We start from the raw sequence: 20,806 nt of genomic DNA, 5'->3' as shown, positions 1-20,806 counted from the left end.
TTTCATGATTGGGTTAAATTGAGTTTCATTTTTTAATAAGGGTTATTTGGGTTGAAGAAATTTAGGTAATGCAATCTGTTTAAGGTATTGGAACTTCTATGAAATAATATAGACAAAAAAAAAAATGATTAAGTACAATTCTTAAATTTCGATTCTAACAAGTCGATGGATACTCAAATTGATACTTAAAAATTGATTAGACTCATAACAATTGATGATCAAGTGTAACGTCTTTGTTTGTGGTTTGATGCTTTGATGTCTTGAACTGAACTGTCGATAAAAAAAAAAAATGGAAGTAAAGATATTAATGAAAGAAAACCGCCCAATTTACATTCAAGTAAAGATATTAATGAAATGTATTGGAAAGAAAAGAAGATATTTTCTCTTGCTTTAATCTATATTTTCTTGTGTTAAAAAATAATAATAAATGACAAATATTGGACATGAAAATATATTTTTTTTAATTTGACCCTTCGTTTTTTTCCTCCTTTTTTCAATTAGATTTGATTACTGATTTAGTACTATAATAATTTACAAGAATAAACAGTAAATGCTTTTGTATAATTTATATGCCACGTGTCAGTCATACATTTGGAGGTTGATCTTAGAAAACAAATCAATTTTATTTTCTTTTCTAGCTGGTTAGGCAATATGTTTCTATTTCTAGTTTAATATTTCTATTTTAACAATTATTTATGACACTACCATTTTAATTCTAATAAGGATAATGGTTTTAAATAGTAAAACTACTATTTATTAGTGATATAATACGATAGATCGCGATAGACTTCTATCATTAACGATAGATAGTGATTGACTTTTATCACAACAATAGAAGTCTATCGCGGTTTATGACTAGTAGACATTAATATTTTGCTATATTTATAAATAAGTTGACTCATTTTTTTTTTCAAATAAATATTATCTATAAATTTAGTAATAACTATTAAAATATATTTACTTATTCTGCTAATTACTAGTATAATATTATCAAAATAGTAATTGACATGCACTTTCTTAAAGTTGTAGATTCAATATTCTCTCTGCTGATGATGGTGGTGGTAATAGAGCTAGAAGTGAAAGAGGTATTTATAGGCTTAATTTTTAAAAACAAGGTTTTCAGAGGTGGAAGAGGTGTTTGTAAGCTCAATTTTTGGAAACTAAAAATAAAATGGTTAACAAACAGGGTCTTAATAATTATAAAATGATATATATATATATATATTGAAAATCTATAGTACCTTTTTGCTTGTCAAATAGACTAACTTTTTAGTTGTAGTTGAATACTTAGAGCATGTCCAGGAGTAATTCCAAAATAGTTAAACACAAGTTTAGGAGTGATTTTGAAAATGTCAGAAGTGATTTTCACCATTTCAAAATCACTCTCGAACATATATTTAGTGTAATTTTATCATACATTTCTATTTATTACCATGAATAAATGCCAAATTCATAACTTTAAAATTTATTAAATGTTTTTTTTAGTATAATGAATAATGAAAGATTCAAACCATATACTTCTTGATTGATGATGTATTTATGTGTCAGTTGAGTTAGGTTGGTTTTAACTTACTAAATATTTTTATGAGATCTACTCAAAGAAACAAAATCCACCATTATTTATAAGGTTTTGAGCTTTTCTTTCTATTTGCCTTCCTTTTTTAACAACCTTTTATCATCCATTTCAACAAAGAGAAAATTCAAATTATATATTTATGAGAGAGGTATATATATCGACCGTCATTAATTACATTTAGTACACCAATGGTGATACAATATCAATGATAGCACTTTCATGCAATCCTGATGTTATGATCATTACATATATAAAATGAGAATTGTGGGATGAAAATCCTCCGATCTTGAGATCAATAGTACAAAATTTTGTGTCAGATTGTTTACTACAAGAATTTTGATAATTCTTGACGATATTTCTCCTGACGATGCAAAAAGAGTTGGTGGTTTCAACTTGTTTATCCCGACAGTCTACAAAAAAACCGTCAGGATTTTAAATACTCTTGACGGTCTCCTAAGAAACCATCAGGCTCATTGCACTTTTGCCCGACAGTTCTATTCGACCGTCCGACTTTTTACTTTATCCCGGCGGTGAGCAAAAACCGTCAGGAGTTCTTATTTAAGCCCGACAGTGGTCAATCAATCGTCAGGCGAGGCGTGCAGTATACAAAAACATCTATTGAAATTTTTAATGTTAGCCCGACGGTGGGTGTTGAACCATCGGGAATTTATAATAAAGTCCGACAGTTCTGTGTAACCGTCAGGTATTCTAAGTTGTAATATAAATATAAAAAGTTTTTTATGGGAATTTGGGGAACTTTAGCCGACGGGTAGACGAGGACCATCGGGATAAGTTTAAGAACTACCGACGGTCTTCCCTGACCGTCAGCTTAACGTAGAAATCCCGACGATTTTCAGTCAATCGTCGGGTGTTCTAATAAATATAAAAATATTCTTTTGGGAATTTAGAGAACGTTAGCAGAAGGTCGTGCCTGAAAATCTTCGGGAGTTGCAAGTTAGCCCGACAGTTTGACGAAGACTGTCGGGATAAAGTTAAAAACTGCCGACGATAAGTTTTAACTGTCAGCCAATATTAAAATCCCGATGGTTTTCAGTCAACCATAGGGCGTTCTAAGATTCTCTTTGGAATTTGGTGAACTTTGGCGGAAGGTTATGTCAGAACACCGTCGAGATTGGGAAGTTCCGCCGACGGTTATGGGTGACCGTCGGCAGTTATTAACTATATCCTGATAGTCTGACAGACGACTGTCGAGAAACGTTCGATATAAATGACGCCTTGATTCTTTTTCTCCCCGATTCTTCTTCTTCCCCTCTCCGCACGCTTGTCCTTCTTTGCATGCCCGTTCTTCTCCGCCGTCCGATTTTCCCTCGATTTCGTTCATCTGCCGCCGTCCGATCCCCCTTGAGTTTCGTCCAGTAGCCGTCTCCGATTTTCCCCTTATCGGACAGATAACTTCGATTTCCCCCTCGTCGGATAGGTAACGTTCGATATAAATGAATGTTCCTATTAATACAAACTTAGCGATTGAGAAACAACTTTTGTTTTTTTTGGAGTTTAGTAATATGAGTTAGAGAATTAGACATCTTAATGGTAAGACAAGAATATAAATTTTTGGTAAATATCAATTTATACCTTATGAACATTGGGGGTTATATTAATTTAAAACATGAACTGATAATTGTATCAATTTGAAAGTTGAACTGAATAAGTTTATTAATTTACATCCTACGTCTTTTCGATTTCGTTCGAAAAACATCGTGTGAGATTTATAATTATATCAATTAAAATTTTAAAATTTCATCCGTGAATCAATTTAGATTGATTACAAAGATTATCTTTGAAAATCATGCACACATCAATTCTTACACATATGTAAACTTCTTCAAATACTGAATGAATAAAATGAACTATTAGAATGAATGTATATACAAATTTCAAAGGAAATCCTAACTGTAAGTCTAAACTGATTCACTTATGAAAGTGTAGAAAGTTAATTGATATAATTACAAGTACGACACAATGTTCATTCAAATGGAGTATAATAGAGGGTATTAATTGATATGCTTACCAAAGTTCTTAATTTAAATTGATATATCTCGAAAATTTAAGTATAAATTGATATTTTCCCTAATTCTTTAATGAGTTTGGTGTATGATTAATACACTTACTTGTCCAACTTGTGTAGGACTATAATTTGTGTATATGTTCCTTTTAAGTGTTAGTGGACCTCTCTCTATATCTCGACTTTGAATGCCATAGACAACTTCCTTTATACACCTTAAAATTAAGACATTATAAGATAATTAAGTTTAATAGTGTCAATAACTACTTTTAATATAGTATCTTAAAATGATTTATTTTCCAATTTTTGAAAAATTAATTTCTTATTTAATAAATATGATACAAAAAAAATGGAGAAAAAAGGAAAAAAAAGCACAACTGGCACACTTAATTTCTTTCTTATCTTCTCCGACAAGATGGTTTGAATGGATACCATCGTATTAATTTCAATTCTGATTTAATAGAATTTTTAATTTGATTGTGGCTAAATTAGATTATAATTAACTATTTTTTAATCATCATTTTTATAAAATAAGACAATATTTAGATGTATATTATAAAATATATGTGCAAATATTGATACACGAACATAAATTTAAAAAAGAAATAAAAAAATAGTTATATAATAATATTAAATATTGGTAGTTAATTTCAAGATTAAAGAACATGGAGTATTTGCATACAAAATAATTGTAAATTGTTTATTATCAAATGAAGTGGATATAAAAATTAAAAACCATAGCATTAAACTTAGATAACATAACATAATAAAGATATAAAATCACAACATTAAACATAAAAGGAATACAAAAAGCATAACATTAAATATAAGACAACATAATGGAAAAGAAAGAAGAAGAAAAAACACTGCAAATAGATAGAGCTTGGGAGAAAATGAGACGAATATTAGAAAACACACGTCAAGTCAAGTTTGAGGTGAAATGATGTGAAAATTCAACGGAAAATTTTTGAATGAAGTTAAAGATAAATATATGTTATTTTTCTCAATTTTGATTTTTTGGAAATGAAAGCTTTAAACGGTGAAAGAAACAAAAATTTACATTAATTCAATTTTTAGATAACATCAAATAAAAATTCAATTAAAAAAATCAATAAAATTAAAAATAAATATGTGGTTTCTTGCCAACAAAATTGTTATATGAAAAAAAAAAAAAAACTTCCAATGAAATTGCAATAAAAAAACTTCAAAATTTCGACGAAAATATCGAAATTTTAATAAAAATTTCAAGAAATTGGAGAAAATTTAAAATTTCTCCCTTAGCCTACGAGATTTTGACCGAAATATTCCGCTATGATATGATATAACATTTTAAATAATTAATCAAAATTATAAATTATAAAACAAAAAACTGTGCAAAATTTGATGGCTTCAGTCATTATTGTTAAACACGATAATTTAACATTATTTCCAAATACTCTAATTTACTTTATTTTATAATTGAATTTTATAAAAACATAATTACCAATAATTATTTTAAAATTACCACTCTAAATGGAATGAAACATTTCAAAATTATTGGTTTAGATGATTAATATTTAATTTTCTTTAAAGAAAGGTTTCTAGAAAATTTTGTTAGTTTTATTGGGCTGAATTTTATTTAAAAGTTAATGCTTCAATTATTGATAACATTATTGCACATTAAATGAAGTAGATGGAGGGTTAAGGGTGGGTGTGGTTCAACTTCACAGCATTTACTTCCCCCAAATATTAGTTATTGGTTTTCTTTTTGAGCCTTTTTTTAGCAAGCATACATTTTTTTTTTTAAAATATTTTTTGTTTTAGGAGGAGAATCATAATTCATTGATTGTTTCATAAAAGGTAAAAAAAAAAAAAAAAAATTATTAAAGGAAAATTTTCGAAAATAGAAAAATAAAGATAACGGTTTACCCAAATAACAAAATTTTAATCTTTTTGATATCTATCTTTTTTTGCTATTTCTGTAAATAATTCAACATTTTTTTCTATTCGTACAAATTTTCCTTTATTAAATGTATATGTTAGTTTTTTATTCCACATCTACTCAACATATATTATTTTCTTTCCAAGTATGTAAATTGTCAAATATTTAGTTTTATTAACTTTCCTTCTTTTTTTTTTCCCCTTTAAATCCAAAATTATATATTCAAAACATTATAAGCTAATTATGAGATACCTTTTATCTTGGATTTAATAAAATTATGGATTTTATCATCCTCTATATAATGAATTTGTATGGAATCAAATTCTAAGATAAAATATAGAGTTTGTCCTGTAGGAGATTCTAATATATTTTCTTACATCATAATTTTATTTTATAAATGATGTTTTTTTAAAGGTGGAGGGAAACAAAAATAGTACTTCTAAACAATTTGTTTGTTTAAAATACATAATATTAAACTTGTGTTGTGGATGCCAAAATTACAATCCATAAGAAATAAAAGAATAACAAAATATCTCTCAACTAAAATCCAATTTTATTTTGATATTCAAGTTAGATAGTCACTTTATTATGGCAAAACTGTTAAGAGACCATTGTCATGTTTAATTGTATTTCTAAAACTTTTGAGATTGACATTTTTTCTCATTGGGTCGAATCTGATTTCCTAATTCGTTGAAATCTTTTGGTTTACAATCTATAAGATATAGATGTTCTAACGAAAAAAAAGAATAACAAAATGTCTCTCAACTAAAACCCAATCTGATTTTGATGTTCAAGTTAGATAGTGTCACTTTACTATAGCGGGATATGTTGAGAAACCATTGTCATGTTTAATTGTCTTTCTAGAACTTCTGAGATTGACATTTTTCCTCATTGGGTCGAATCTGATTTCCTAATTCGTTGGAATCTTTTGGTTGGAAAAACTAGATTCGCAAGTAAGGTTCAAAGTGATTCTATTCGAGATCTTCATCATAGTGGTTCTATCCACGGTTTTCTTTGGGCTAACTGCTAGAGTAATTCAACTACTCATGATTTAGCTATCCATGCTTGAAGGTTTGGATATTCGGCAATTTAGCTTGAAAACCGCCCTCCATGGGCAAATTTTTACCATTCTTTTTTATTTGCTTTGTTCTTATGTTTTCTTTCTTGTTCCCTTTTGCTGTACTAAAAAAAAAAAAACAGTTATACAAAAATAAAAATAGTTTTTGTTGTTAATTTGTTTAGAAGTTCAAATTTCTACTTCAAAAAGATGAACACCTTCATTTATATATCGACTTATTAGTTATCAATTTTTTTTCTTTTCGACAATATGTAGGATGAAAGAATTGAACTTCTAATCTCGAGATTGATAGTATAAATTTTATGTTAGTTAATATCAAATATTTGAGTTCCGATGCATGATTGGAGGAAAAAAACTAGATAACAACATATTAGGATAGTGATTTTTGGCATGATTAAACACATTTTGATTATTGATAAATTCACCTTCATTTTAAAACAATAAAGATGATTCATTCCAAAATCAATTGAATTATTTTTATTCATCACTTGGATCTCATTTTTTATTCTATTGATAGAAAAATTGTTTTTAAATGACTATTCTTATCATTCTCAAAATTCAATATTATTGGAAAAAAATATCTTTTTAATCCCTAGGTTTTGAGTCTAGTTTCTATTTGGTCTCTAAGTTTTAAAATGTTATACATTTGATCTTTTAAGTTTTAAATTTGTTTTAATTTAGTCTCTAAGTTTCAAAATATTATAATTTTACTATTGAGATCTGAGTTTTGTTTCAGTCTAATCCCTAGGTTTCAAGACTTAATGTATTTAACCTCAGTTTTCATTAAATACTCACTTTAAATTATTGATTTCAATTTTCTATTAATTAATTAAAAATAATTATGAAGGAAACTTTTAAATTTAATTTTAAAAGTGATAAAAAGTAGTGAAACTTAATTAATTATAATTCTTTAAATGACTTTTAACTTATTAACATAAATTAATACTAAAGATGAAAAATGAGTATACAGTAAATAATCGATGTTAAAAGTATAAATCTTGAAATATAGAGAACAAATCAAAGCAAAACTCAAATGATAAAGGTAAAATTGTAACATTTTGAAACCTAAGGACTAAAATGAAACCAAACTCATAACTTAAGGATCAAATGTGTAACATTTTGAAACTTAAGGACTAAATAGAAACTAGACCCAAAATTTGGACAAAAAACTAATTTTCCCAATATATTATTTTATCCTATTTTTAACCTTTAATTGTGAGAAAAACAATATTTTCCTTTTCAAATTTGTTTTGGTCCCTCTTCCTAAATTTATTCATCTCCTATTCTCTATGAAACTTTCCTATCTAAAATTTTCTCCTATCTCAGTTTATTTAACTCTTTTCTCCGTCTATTTTTTTTCTCTATATAAAATTATAGGCTATTTTTAAATATAGATAAATGAATCAAAATATTTGCAAAATATAATAAAATTTTAAAACTATCAATAATGATAGACGCTAATAGATACCGATAGACTTTTATCATTGATAGTTCTAAAATTTTACTATATCTTGTAAATGTTGAAACAACAGTTTTACTATTTGAAATAATTGTCCTAAAATTTTTTACAATTTTTTTTTCTATCTCTAATTATCTAAAATTCCTAATTCTCTGATATGTTGATCTTGAACGTTGGATCAAGTCTTGAACGGTTCAGATGTCTTCAACTTTCGTCAAATTCTTCAAGCTCTCAAAGGATATTTCGATTCCCAAAATCTATAGTCTTCAAAAGTCTTCCGACCTTAAGATCTTATGAGCTTCAAAACGTCTTTGGTTTTTTAAGACTATTTGATTTTTAAGAGTTTTAGGGACTCATCTAAACTTCTACAATTCTTCTAACTGGTTTGGGTTCTAAATTTTTTAAACTTTGAATTTTAAGATCCGTTTGAGATTACTTTTGAAATCGTAAGAAGTTATTTTAGGAAAATCTTAATCGCTTAAGTTGTTTGATAAAACAATTTATTTATTAATCTATCCAAAATCATTTCTAAAATTGTTTTAACGTGCAAAAGTTATTGGTATTTTTTCTTACCTATCTCAAAGTTTCGTTTCACTAATTTATTTTCTTACATTTATTTCAAATTTTAATGAGTTCAAATTCTTATAACAATTATTTAAAAAATATATATTTCATAATTTTTTTAATTGAACAAAGATGGTTGCAATTCAAATCATATATACTTTCAAATAATTATATAACTAAATTATGCTAATTTAGTTTTAGTTTACCAAACATTTTAGCTTGTTTTTTCTAATTTAAAAGTAAAATTTACGAAACATTCTTTTACTTCTATTCATAGCCAATCTTTCTAGAAGCACAACTACCAACATTATTTTAAAAGCTACAGTAATCCCAAATGAAACCTTAATCTTCTATAGTATGGTGGACTTTAGCACTTGAGATAACTTTTGGGCTCAACCTATTGAACTCCCTCTTAGTTGGCCTTGATAATTTGAAACTTATAGTTGTTTAGTAAAAGAACCATGAGGTCCATTGTGGAAGCGGGATCATTCCCAATTCCCAATTTTCATAGAATAAAATTTATAGAACAACAAAATTATGTATATGAACAAGATAATTGATGCTTTGGAATAAGAGAAAAAAAAGAAGTGTTAGAATCCAACTTACCCTTGAAGAAACAATTTGTCTTCATGAAATCCATCTTCGATTCGATCATAAACCTTCTTCAAAAATCAAACCAAAACCAAGACACCACCATAAGTGAGACTTCTATATTCTCTGTAGGGGATGAGAATCACAAGAGCTGTGGGCTATGTGTTCTTTTGGGAGGGGGAAAGTACTGAGAGTGGAATTTTTCCAAGGACATCAAGCAGTAGAATTCACAGAGATCCTCTCTGTGAATAAGATGAATTAGATAAAAAAAAAAAAATGGTCTCCCACTAGCACGATTAATTGAGAGAAAAGAGGGAACTCCCTCCTAAAATTAATTTTCAAAAAATTAATTTTATATAAAAATAATGTCATATATATATATATATATATATATATATATATATATAAATATATATATATGATAACCACATATCATATAGTATATATTAAACTATATGTTATATCAAATATAACACATAACCTATAGTTTGTATTTCTCTCAATAATGCATGACATTTAATATAAATCACATTTATACTAAATTTAATTATATGAATCTCATCCATATGATTAGTATTTGAATCATATTCAAATATTTAATTCCTCTCAAAATAAACTTTATATTATAATATATCAAATACATTATATTAATTATATCACATATAATTAATTTAATTTAATTATATCACATCCCCTCAATTAATTTGAACAATACAAATTAATCCAAAATTAATTCTCAATAATCCATGTTGAGTTATAAAGGGGACCTTATTGACTTACAGATTAAAGCTCAATGGTACTTTAATAATTAATTAAACTCCTTTTATTAAACTATTCAATATCCATTAATTGTCGGTCACTCTACTAAAGATCGACAGCTGCACTCTTCACACTACAGATATATTTCTGTGTTCATTGGATATAACCAGTCAACAGTGTGATAACCATTCACAAATTGCTCGTAAGTACAGTTGGACCAAAACTACTGTTTTGTTCCTGTAGTTACATCTAACTTTTTAAGTACCACTATTCCCTCTAATGAACAACAAGTCTTAGTCCAACTATGACCAAACCTCTCTCGGGCCAAGAGGAGGTGTGGCATCACATTCTTCAAGCCCCGAAATCAACCCTTAAGGGAACAATTTATCTACTTACCCATACATTAGGGAAGAAGTGACATAGCTACACAAGACGAATCCCCAAAATGGTAGGCTTATTGAGTCATTGATCTGACCACCCTCACCCATACAAATCAAAAGACTGCATTAATAGGTCGGAGTTTACAACTCACTCAGGATTCAGGTCATGTCACCTATGGTCATCCTGGTGAAATGTAAGTCTCTATTATTAACGGTGTTATATAATGAGACTATTCATTTCATGGTCCAGTCTTATACAAACCATTTTGTATAGAACACCTCAGTTCACATGTCTTCACATGAATGATCAGAATCATTATTTGTAGCATTTTATAACAATTATAACATCTACAAAGCAGACCGTATTCATAGTGTCACCTGAATAAGGTATCCAGTCTTATCCATCTACTACATACCATTTAGGTTATCACTTAAACATGATCTACCCGTATATCTCTACATACATGTTTAAGCTACAAAAGATAACCATGGATGTTAGTTTATTGGTTTTGTGGTTAATGCTGCTAAATGTCGAATAAAAATATCTCATATTTTATTAAATAAATAAATCATTTGTACATTACAATTACAAACTACGGGACCCGCGAGATTTAGGACGTCAACCCCAATATTTAGAGGATGGTTTTCGAAAGTGGTGACTAGAGAAATGGCTAAAATAAAATAGCGCATTTAAAAAATAGTTCAAATGATTTTTCCTAATTGCAAAAATGGCTAATTGATAAGATTTGCGAGTTTCTTAAATTTAAAAGGGGACAAATATACCCTGTTGAAAAATTGGGGTATTTAAATAGAATAACGGCCAAATAAAAAAAAATTAACAAATCTAGAAACTACCCAATCAAATAATCATAAAAAATCATACAAAAAATTGTATTGATGAGTACCAAAATCAAATAGAGTGTAACAACCCGATCATTCTAGGACTCTAACAAAGGTCGTTACCTCATCATCACGCATTCACATTCAAAGTGATTTGACCATTAAAGCGAAAATTTATAAAAATAGGAATAAAGCGTTCAAGATAACTTAAATAAACCAATAAATAAATAACTATATAAAAATTTTGTTTGGGGTCCCTTGAAAAACATTTACGAAAAAAAAAATAGTAAAATAAAACTTCTATTTGACATCAAGGTCTAGTTTAAAACATTCAAATGACTTAAGAACATAAAATGAGCGGAAGCGATTTTCTCTTGTCCCATATGACACTGTTACGGGTCCTGTTTGTCATTCGTTGGCCTACTTTTGTCCTTACCTGAAAAACACAAAATAGGAAAGGGTGAACATGAAATACTTAGTAAGTGACCACTACTAAGCGCTCTATTTTAACCTTCCTATCTAGGAAATGATGTACTTTCTATAACATATTAGTCGTGGTGATCCTGGAGGGTTACAGTCAGTAATAGGAAAGGGTGAACGTGAAATACTTAGTAAGTGACCCATATGTATATCTTTTTATCATAATCTTAATTACATAACTTATGAAAAATTACCATAACACCCACAGTCAATACATCATAAATTCGTAACCAAATCAATTCATAACATTCTAGAATAACACATAATTCAAACTTTAACATTTGGTTGGGGTGCCTGGATCGAAAGCAATCCATTAGTAAGACACTTACCTCAATTTTCAAGTCTAAATATTGATCTCCAAACAAATAGTTGGTAAGCAACTAAAGAATGCGAAATAGAATCCAAATCGAAGCTTAATCAACAATCACTCCAAAATTCCAATCTTCGAAATCTCCACTAAGACAGATCTTAATCCAATGGGCAGCACCTAAATTCCTTCCAAAATCTCCAATTCCAATCTTAAAATAAAACCTAAATTATTTTAGACCAAAAACTTGATAGGCATTCAAGAATCAACCAGAAATAACCAAACTAGCATAAAATCTTACCCAAACTAATAGAATCGGCGACAACAATCCACGACGGCGGCGGTGGCACAAATGGCTACAAGGTCCAGGCGACGCGGCTGGAACGAGCAGACCGGGCGGCACTGGACTAAGTCGAGTGACGGCGGTTGGCGAAGATTCATGAAAAATAGCCAAGAGACAGACTCTAGATCAATAGAGACCAAATGTCCGACGATAGTTGATGGTGTTTGACCGTGGCGTGAGGCTTGTTCTTATCGGCTGCACGACTAATTGTAGGCGACGACAGGGCTTTTTCACGAAATGGAAGATTAAGGTTTTTGAGGGGTCGGGGGGTCGTGTGTAAGTCTTTTTTAAAAATAGGTAATATTATTACAACAACAGGATGATCCCACAGCTCGAGATCAAGGCGCCACAATAAACAAAGCAACAACAATGACCAAGCTCTTAATCGAACTAGAGTACAAAAGCCATAACAAAAGAAAACAGAATAATCGTCTAGAGAAACAGTCATGAAACAAAACAAACCCTATAAACCAAGGGCAACATCTGAAGGAAACAAAAGACTGAACACAAAAAGGAAGAAATGACATTAATAAAAACTTGAGAAGACCAAGAAGATCAACCCGCTAGGAAACAACATGAACACGAACAATAGAGACAATAAGATTGAATAAAGCAGATGCTATCCTTGGACGACCTCCATACAACCAACGATTTCTCTCTTGCTAGATATAATAAATAGACACACATACCATAAGACTTGAAACAACTTACTTCGTACCCCCTTACCCATCCCCACTCGAGAAATCCAACTCAACTTGACATCCCACCCAACCACCCCAACAGTCGCAACACACCTGACCATACCTCTCTCCCAAACCCACACTCGAAGAATAAATGATCCCGAGACTCCCCGCCCCCCTTCTTCCCCTCCCCTTCTCCTACATACATACACACATAAGAGACACACACCATCAGATGAGACATTCCACCTCCTAACCCAATCTCGAGTACCCAACCTATCCTTGCATGTAAGTCTTTATCAAGAGAGATGAGTGATTTTTAATTATTTTCTTTTTTTTTTTCCTTTTCTTTTTCCAATTTAAAGGAAGCCCTATATCATTTATATATATGATTCCCTTTTTTTCCTTTTCCTTCTTCAATTTCAAATCCCTTTACCCTCTTAAATTCTAAATTTCATCATTAACTAACCCTAATTAAATTAAAACCAATAACTCAAAATCTTATCCTAATATCCAATATCTTTTACCTTTTAGGATTAAAAATTGAATTATCTTATCATACTAATCCAATTTTCACCACAAAAATCAAATGTATCTCCAATTAACAAGATAATGTCCAAATAATTTCAGATAAAATAAATAAATAAATAAAAAAATCCCTGAAAAATTCAAGTTGTTATATTCTTCCTATTGGGAATGTCCTAAAGGCCGCAGTTCGTAATATTTGAAACATATTATATTTTGCAATAAAAGTATTATTGAGACTTCATTCAATAAAAGTTTTATTGAAATTGCACTCTGTTATAAAATCCAATAAACAAACCCATGGCTATATTATGAATGCTTTAACTTTATGTAGAGACATACAAAAGGATCAAGTTATAATATATAGCCTAAAAAGGTCTGTAGATATATGGATGAGATTGGGTACCTCATCTTGGGAACACTATAGATGCGGCCCATTTTGTATATTGATACAAATGATGTGATCTCGAAATCGTTCATGTGGAGACATGTGAGTGGGAGCATTCTATGCAAAAGACGTTTGCATAAGACCATACCACAAAATAGTCACTTTTCTTTATAACGACTGTTTACCGTTAAAACTGACTATTGTATTTCGATGACCTAGGTGTAGGATTGTATCAGTAATAACGGAAGCAACAAGGATCATTAAGTACTCTAATTCATTAATTTTGGCAAAATATAAAGCATGCTCTTGCAGAAACAAGTGAGTTTCCTGACATCCTTTGTAGAACTTCTTCAAAGCTCGATCTCCAGTTGCAATCTTCTCCGAATCTCATTGCAGACCACCTCAAGATCTTCTCCACTATTCTCTTAGTGCTCTAGATTGAGTTGTGGGACTCAAAACAAGCTTGAATCAAGGGATTATAGAGAAATGTTCACAGTAGCAATCTTATTGAAGAACACTTTCTTCACCATGAATTTTCAGCTAAAATTCTCTTGATTGCATGCCTCAAAATCACTCCATTCTTCTTTATTTATTGCAGGTGAACATACAAAGAAGAATGTTGCATGACTTGCGGCTCATATTTGACGTTAATGAAAAAGAGGAAAATGGGTATTGTGTGAGCATAAAGAAGATGGATAATGAAATATCTCTATATTCCATTTGTGCATGGTTTTTTCCAATTTTTCAATTTTATCTCAAAATCAAAACTAGATTTTTAAAATTCTTTTTGATTAAAACTGAAAATTTTAATTTTTATAAAATTATTTCATAAATTAATTTTTAAATAAGACTAATTAATTTAATAACAAACATTAAATTAATTTTTACACATATCCATCTTCATATATTTAAATCATATTTAAAAATAAATTCTCTTATTCCGTTTAATTCTCAAATTAAATAAGTAATTATATTTCATATAGTTATTAATTCTCTTAATTCTAATTTGAACGTTTCAAATTAACTTATCACGCTACTCTAGAGCTAATCTAATTACGAGCTAGTAGGGGAACTTTGCGGACCTACAGATCATGGGTTCCAACGATTCGAGATTAATTGGCTAAACTCATTAGACCAAATTAACCCACATTCGTTAACTAATGAGTCATTCCACTAAAGCCCATAGTTGCATTCCCCTCACTGTAGATATATTATGTCCACATGATTTAATCATAATCAACAAGTCGACTCTTCACAGGTTGTTCGTAATAACGGCTGGGTCAATTATCTGTTTTACCCCCGAGATTACGTCTTATTCCTCAAGTTCCTACTGATCCTCTAATGAACAACTGGTTTGTGATCTAATCATTAAACCAAACTCTCTCAGCCCAGTGAGAGGGTGGGATCCCTTGTTCAAGACCTGGATTCAGTACTTGAAAAAACAACATTTCTCTTATCCCTAAATCGGGTAGACATGAACTCTGTCTTGCACCCTATGTCCCTAGCTATCTATTAGGTCTTACCCCTGAAATGGGAGGCTTATTGAGCCAGCGTTGTTGAGCCACCCTCACCTATGCAAATCTAAGGATAATCTTGAATAAACAGGAGTTCATAGTTAGCTCAGGATTGAGATTGAGTTATCTAGGTCATCTTATTGAAATAATAAGTCTTATATAGTAAACATCATTATAAAGTAAGAGTGAGTTATTTCTTGGTCCGATCTTATGCAAACTCATTGCATAGGACGCCCTTACTCCTCATGTCATAACATGTACAAATTAGGATCATATCGTATGTAGCACTTTACAACTCTTTGTAACAACTACAGAGTATGCCGCATCCAATAGTGTTACTAGAATAAGGTACCCGACCTTATTCATGTACTATAGATCATTTTAACTATTTACTCGAACCTGATTCACTCTTATGTCTCCACATAAAGTTCAAGTACTCATGTAATAGTCATGGGTCTTAGTTTATTGGATTTAGACTTTTATGTATACAATTTATAAAATCAATAATAAGTTTATTGATTATAGAAAATGTTTTTCATTTTACAAACTGCGAGTTTTTAGGACATAAAACCCAACATACTCCCACTTGGACTAAAACTCCAGTGGATATATATAAATATATACAATGTTGAGTATATATGGAGAGAATAAAAATGTACAAATACAACAAACTAGGGCATTACAATACCCATAAATTATCCCACTTGCCCTGGTGATACAAAACTCATAGACCTAGTTCTACTAGGTGACCCTCGAACACTTTAGCCGAGAGGGCCTTTGTAAATAGATCAACTAAGTTGTTTTGTGAAGCAATCTGGGTGACAATTACGTCTCCTCTATGTACAATCTCTCTAATGAGATGGTATTTTTGCTCGATATGCTTTCCTCTTTTATGGCTTCGTGGTTCCTTTGAATTTGCAACTACTCCACTATTGTCACAATAGAGAGTGACAGGCAGGTGCATATTAGGAACTACTTTCAGATCTGTTAGAAACTTTCTAAGCCATATTGCTTCTTTTGCTGCTTCACTTGTAGCTACATACTCAGCTTCCATTGTGGAGTTAGCAAACAACTCTGCTTGATGCTTCTCCACATAACTGCTCATTCGTTTAGAGTGAATACCGACCCTGAAGTTGATTTCCTCGAATAAGTATTGGTCTGAAAGTCAGAATCAGTGTATCCAGTAAGGATAAGATCCTTAGCACCATACACGAGCATATAATCTCTCGTTCTCCGAAGATACTTGAGAATGTTCTTAACAACAGTCCAATGATCATATCTAGGATTGGACTGAAATCTGCTGACTATTCCTACGACATAGTATATATCGGGATGAGTACACAACATTATATACATTAAACTCTTTACTGCTGATGCATATGGAATTCGATTCATCTCCTCAATCCCTTGAGGTGTCTTAGGACTCTATTTCTTAGACAGGTGAATTCCATGTCTGAAAGGTAATAGTCCTTTCTTGGAATTTTGCATTTTATACCTAGACAACATCTTATCTATATAAGATGCTTGAGATAATGCCGATGTTCTGTTCTTGCGATTCCGACTATTTGGATTCCAAGAACATACTGTGCTTCTTTCAAATATTTCATTTGGAATTGTGAAGCCAACCATCTCTTAACGTCAGCAAGAAATTCTACCCCATTCCCAATGAGTAGAATATCATCAACATACAACACCAAAAAAGCGACAGTTTTGTGATTTTCTTTTATACACAGGGTTTGTCAACATTTTTTTCAAAGCCATAAGATTTGATCGTAGTATCAAATCTCATATTCCAGGATCTAGAAGCTTGTTTCAATCTATAAATGGATCGATTAAGTTTGCAAACCTTTTGCTTTTGATCCTGCTGTATAATCCCTTCTGATTGAGACATATAGATAGTCTCTTCAAGATAGCCATTTAGAAAAGCTGTCTTGACATCCATTTGCTATATTTTATAATCATAAGACAAGAGTATTCTAATTAACTTTATCATGGTAACTGGAGAGAAAGTTCTTCATAATCTATCCACTCTCTCTAGGTAAACCCTTTTGCTACAAGTCTAGCTTTGTAGGTTTGTACTTTACCAGCTTGGTCTTGTTTTCTCTTGTAGATCCATTTGCAACTGATGGGTTTTACCCCTTCAGGTTGATCTCTAAGATCCCAGATAGAATTGAAATACATAGATTCCATTTCAACGTCCATGGCTTTGATCCATTGGTCTTTGTCCACATCCTTCTGTGCTTGGTTAAAAGACAATGGATCCTCTAAACCATCATATGGTATGATGACTTGAGCTTCAGTTAAACCCATGTATCGGTCAGGTTGTTGCACAACCCTCCCATTATGACGAGATATTCTCAACTCTTGAGAAGGATGTGAAGTTCCAATTTCATCAACAACCCTTGTTGATGGACCCGCTCTATCAACAACTCTTGTTGATACATTTGTCATTTCTCTAGACATTTCTTCTATTACTAGCTTACTGCGAGGTTGATGATTCTTTACATAGTCTTCCTTCAGGAAGGTTGCATTTGTCGATACAAATACCTTATCTTCTTGAGGATTGTAAAAGAAACCACCGTTTGTTTCTTTTGTGTAGCCTATAAATAGGCATACTTTTGAACAGTGTTCCAGCTTTTTAGGATTATGCACCAACATATGTGCTGGACAACCCCAAATCCTGAAGTGACGTAAATTTCCTTTACGTCCTATCCAGAGCTCGTAAGGCATTTCAGAAACACTTTTCGATGGAACTATGTTTAAAATATACATTATAGTTTCAAGTGTCCCCAGAAATAATTTTGTAATTGAGTGTAACTCATCATGAAACGAACCATGTCCAACAAGGTTCTGTTTCTCCTCTCTGCCACACCGTTTTGCTGAGGTGTACCAGGGGCTATGATTTAAGATTGAATTCCATGTTCTATCAAATAGTTCTAGAATTCTAAGTCCATATACTCACCACCTTGATCCGATCGAAGCGTTTTAATCTTTTTACCTAATTGGTTTTCAACCTCAGCCTTATACTCTTTGAACTTTTCAAAAGTTTCAGACTTTTGATGCATTACCTAAATATGCCCATACCTAGAATAATCATCTATAAAACTGATGAAATATTCATACCCTCCCACCGCTTTAACATTTAGAGGCCCATAAAGGTCTGAGTGAATCAACTCTAGGGGTTCTTTGGCTCTAAGACCTTTTCCAGAAAAAAAGATTTTTTTGTCATTTTACCCTCGAGACAAGACTCATATGGTGGTAGTGAACTGTCTTCCATCTTATTTAGATGACTGCTCTTAACCAATTTCTCAACCTTTTTGAGATTTATTTGACCCAGTCTCAAGTGCCAAAGATAGGCATTTGGAGAAATCTTCCTTTTCTTATGAGTCCCAACAGTTTTAAACATCTCTATGTTCAATACGGTTTTAACCTCAGTTAGTTTTAACATATACAAGTTATTTTCTAATTTTGCAAAGCAAATCTATTTACTTCTTGTATTGATGAACACTTCATCATTTTTGAAATAAACTTTATAATTTTGTGCTAGCAAACAAGAGATAGATATTAGATTCCTTTTCATAAAAGGAATATAATATACATTTTTCAAATAAATGTACTTATCTCCTATAAATAACTTTATCTCCCACTACTTCAGCTGAAACAACCTCCCTGATCCCTACCTTAAAGATTTTTTCACCTTCTTTTAACTGTCTCTAGAAACTTGTTTCCTGTGAGATAGTACAAACATGATTAGCAGCACCTGAATCAATTATCCAGATTTTATCGTTTTCCACTAAACATGCTTCAATAATAAGTAAATCATATTTAACTTGTTGTTTGAGTTTTGCATTTTCATCTATATAATTCAAAATTTCAGATGAGGGGAGATAGAGGACAATCATCTGTTAAAACTCTTTTGGTGTAATCAACTGCTAGTAATTTGTTTGTTGATTTGATTTTACTGTTAATTAATTCGGAAGTGAGTATTCTAGAAGAATTCGACATCCTAATAAAATTCAAACAAATTCTAATTAGCAAATTGTAACTAAATCCAAAATAAAGTTTTAGGAAAAAGTAATAATGTACCCATAACCATTATTTATTTGCAACGATACTTTAGTGAGTCAGAATACGTGCTACCGAGGGGCAGTCAGATACTTCTTCACTAAAGCAAACAATTTTGACCAAACACTATCTCTAGAATAACTTTTATTTTTATTGTCTCAGGAATAACTCTTATTCCTATAGTTGTTTAGTTATCATTTTCGGTAAAGATCTTTACTAACAACTAGTAATTCTTGTTAGTGTGACCCGCCATTTTCAGATCTTATAGCACAGTATGAATATGCCTCCGAAATAGAAGACAATATCCAAGACGAAACTATAAGACACTATTCATTTTACTGAAGCCTGGGTTGTTCCGATTCCTATGTTACAACCCTCCGAGGGGATAATCGTCGTTAAATGACTAGCAAGGCCAGCCTAAAGCAAACCAGCAGGTGCAACATAGGAATCTCATGGTTCAAACTAATGGAGGAGACTGTAGGACAATGTTGACACATTTCTTTCACCCACTTACTATGAACTACTTCTTCCGTTTACCTTGTTATTGACTCATACAAAACACTTTCCGAATGGAGGTCACTTCCAGGGTGACATGAAGCATCATATGAATCTCACGGTGTAAACTATCGTGGAGACGTGGTAGTTGTATATCATATAATAGACTTATATTTGAACAACTTCCTCTTATTCACTGCAATCTAGATTTAAGCTAAAAAATACTTTCCGAATAGAGGTCACTCCTAGGGTGACACAAAGTACCGTTTAAATCTGGACTGTGAACTCTTAGAGACGTGAAAGCTAAAAATAACGTATCGTATATGTTATTAATTTCCCACTGAAGTGTTCTAATAACTTTATCATATAGTAGTTATTAAACTGCCACTAAAGTGTTATATTAATTGGGTAAATTTATACTTCGGTTCTTTTTGGCTAATAAAACAACTCTAAGTCTATGTGGTTTATCCAAGTATAACACTTATAATTGAATTTTTAACCTATGATGTCTAGGTAATAAGCCCTTTTATTACCTCACGTCGCTCACGTATGCTCATAAAATCGGTTATTAACGCTCAATAATTCGACCATAATCCCCAGGTAGGAGGTGTTCCGTAAACTGTCAACTTAAGTACCCTCAACTTTAGACAGGATTATATATCAGTTGAGTTTGTAACCTGAGTTTTATAAGTTTTAATTATTTAAAATAGGTGGTCAACCTACGTGAGCATGCAACTGTTCTTTATGGATTTTAAATGTCTAACCTAATTCTATAACAACTTATAAAACTTTAGACATGCTAAACATCCATAACATAC

Source organism: Benincasa hispida, chromosome 7 (assembly GCF_027475165.1).
Source record: "Benincasa hispida cultivar pf3 chromosome 7, pf3_genome.v1.1, whole genome shotgun sequence".
Classification (NCBI taxonomy): Eukaryota; Viridiplantae; Streptophyta; class Magnoliopsida; order Cucurbitales; family Cucurbitaceae; genus Benincasa; species Benincasa hispida.
The sequence above is the reverse complement of the archived record's forward strand: the minus strand, read 5'-3'. Positions refer to the sequence as shown.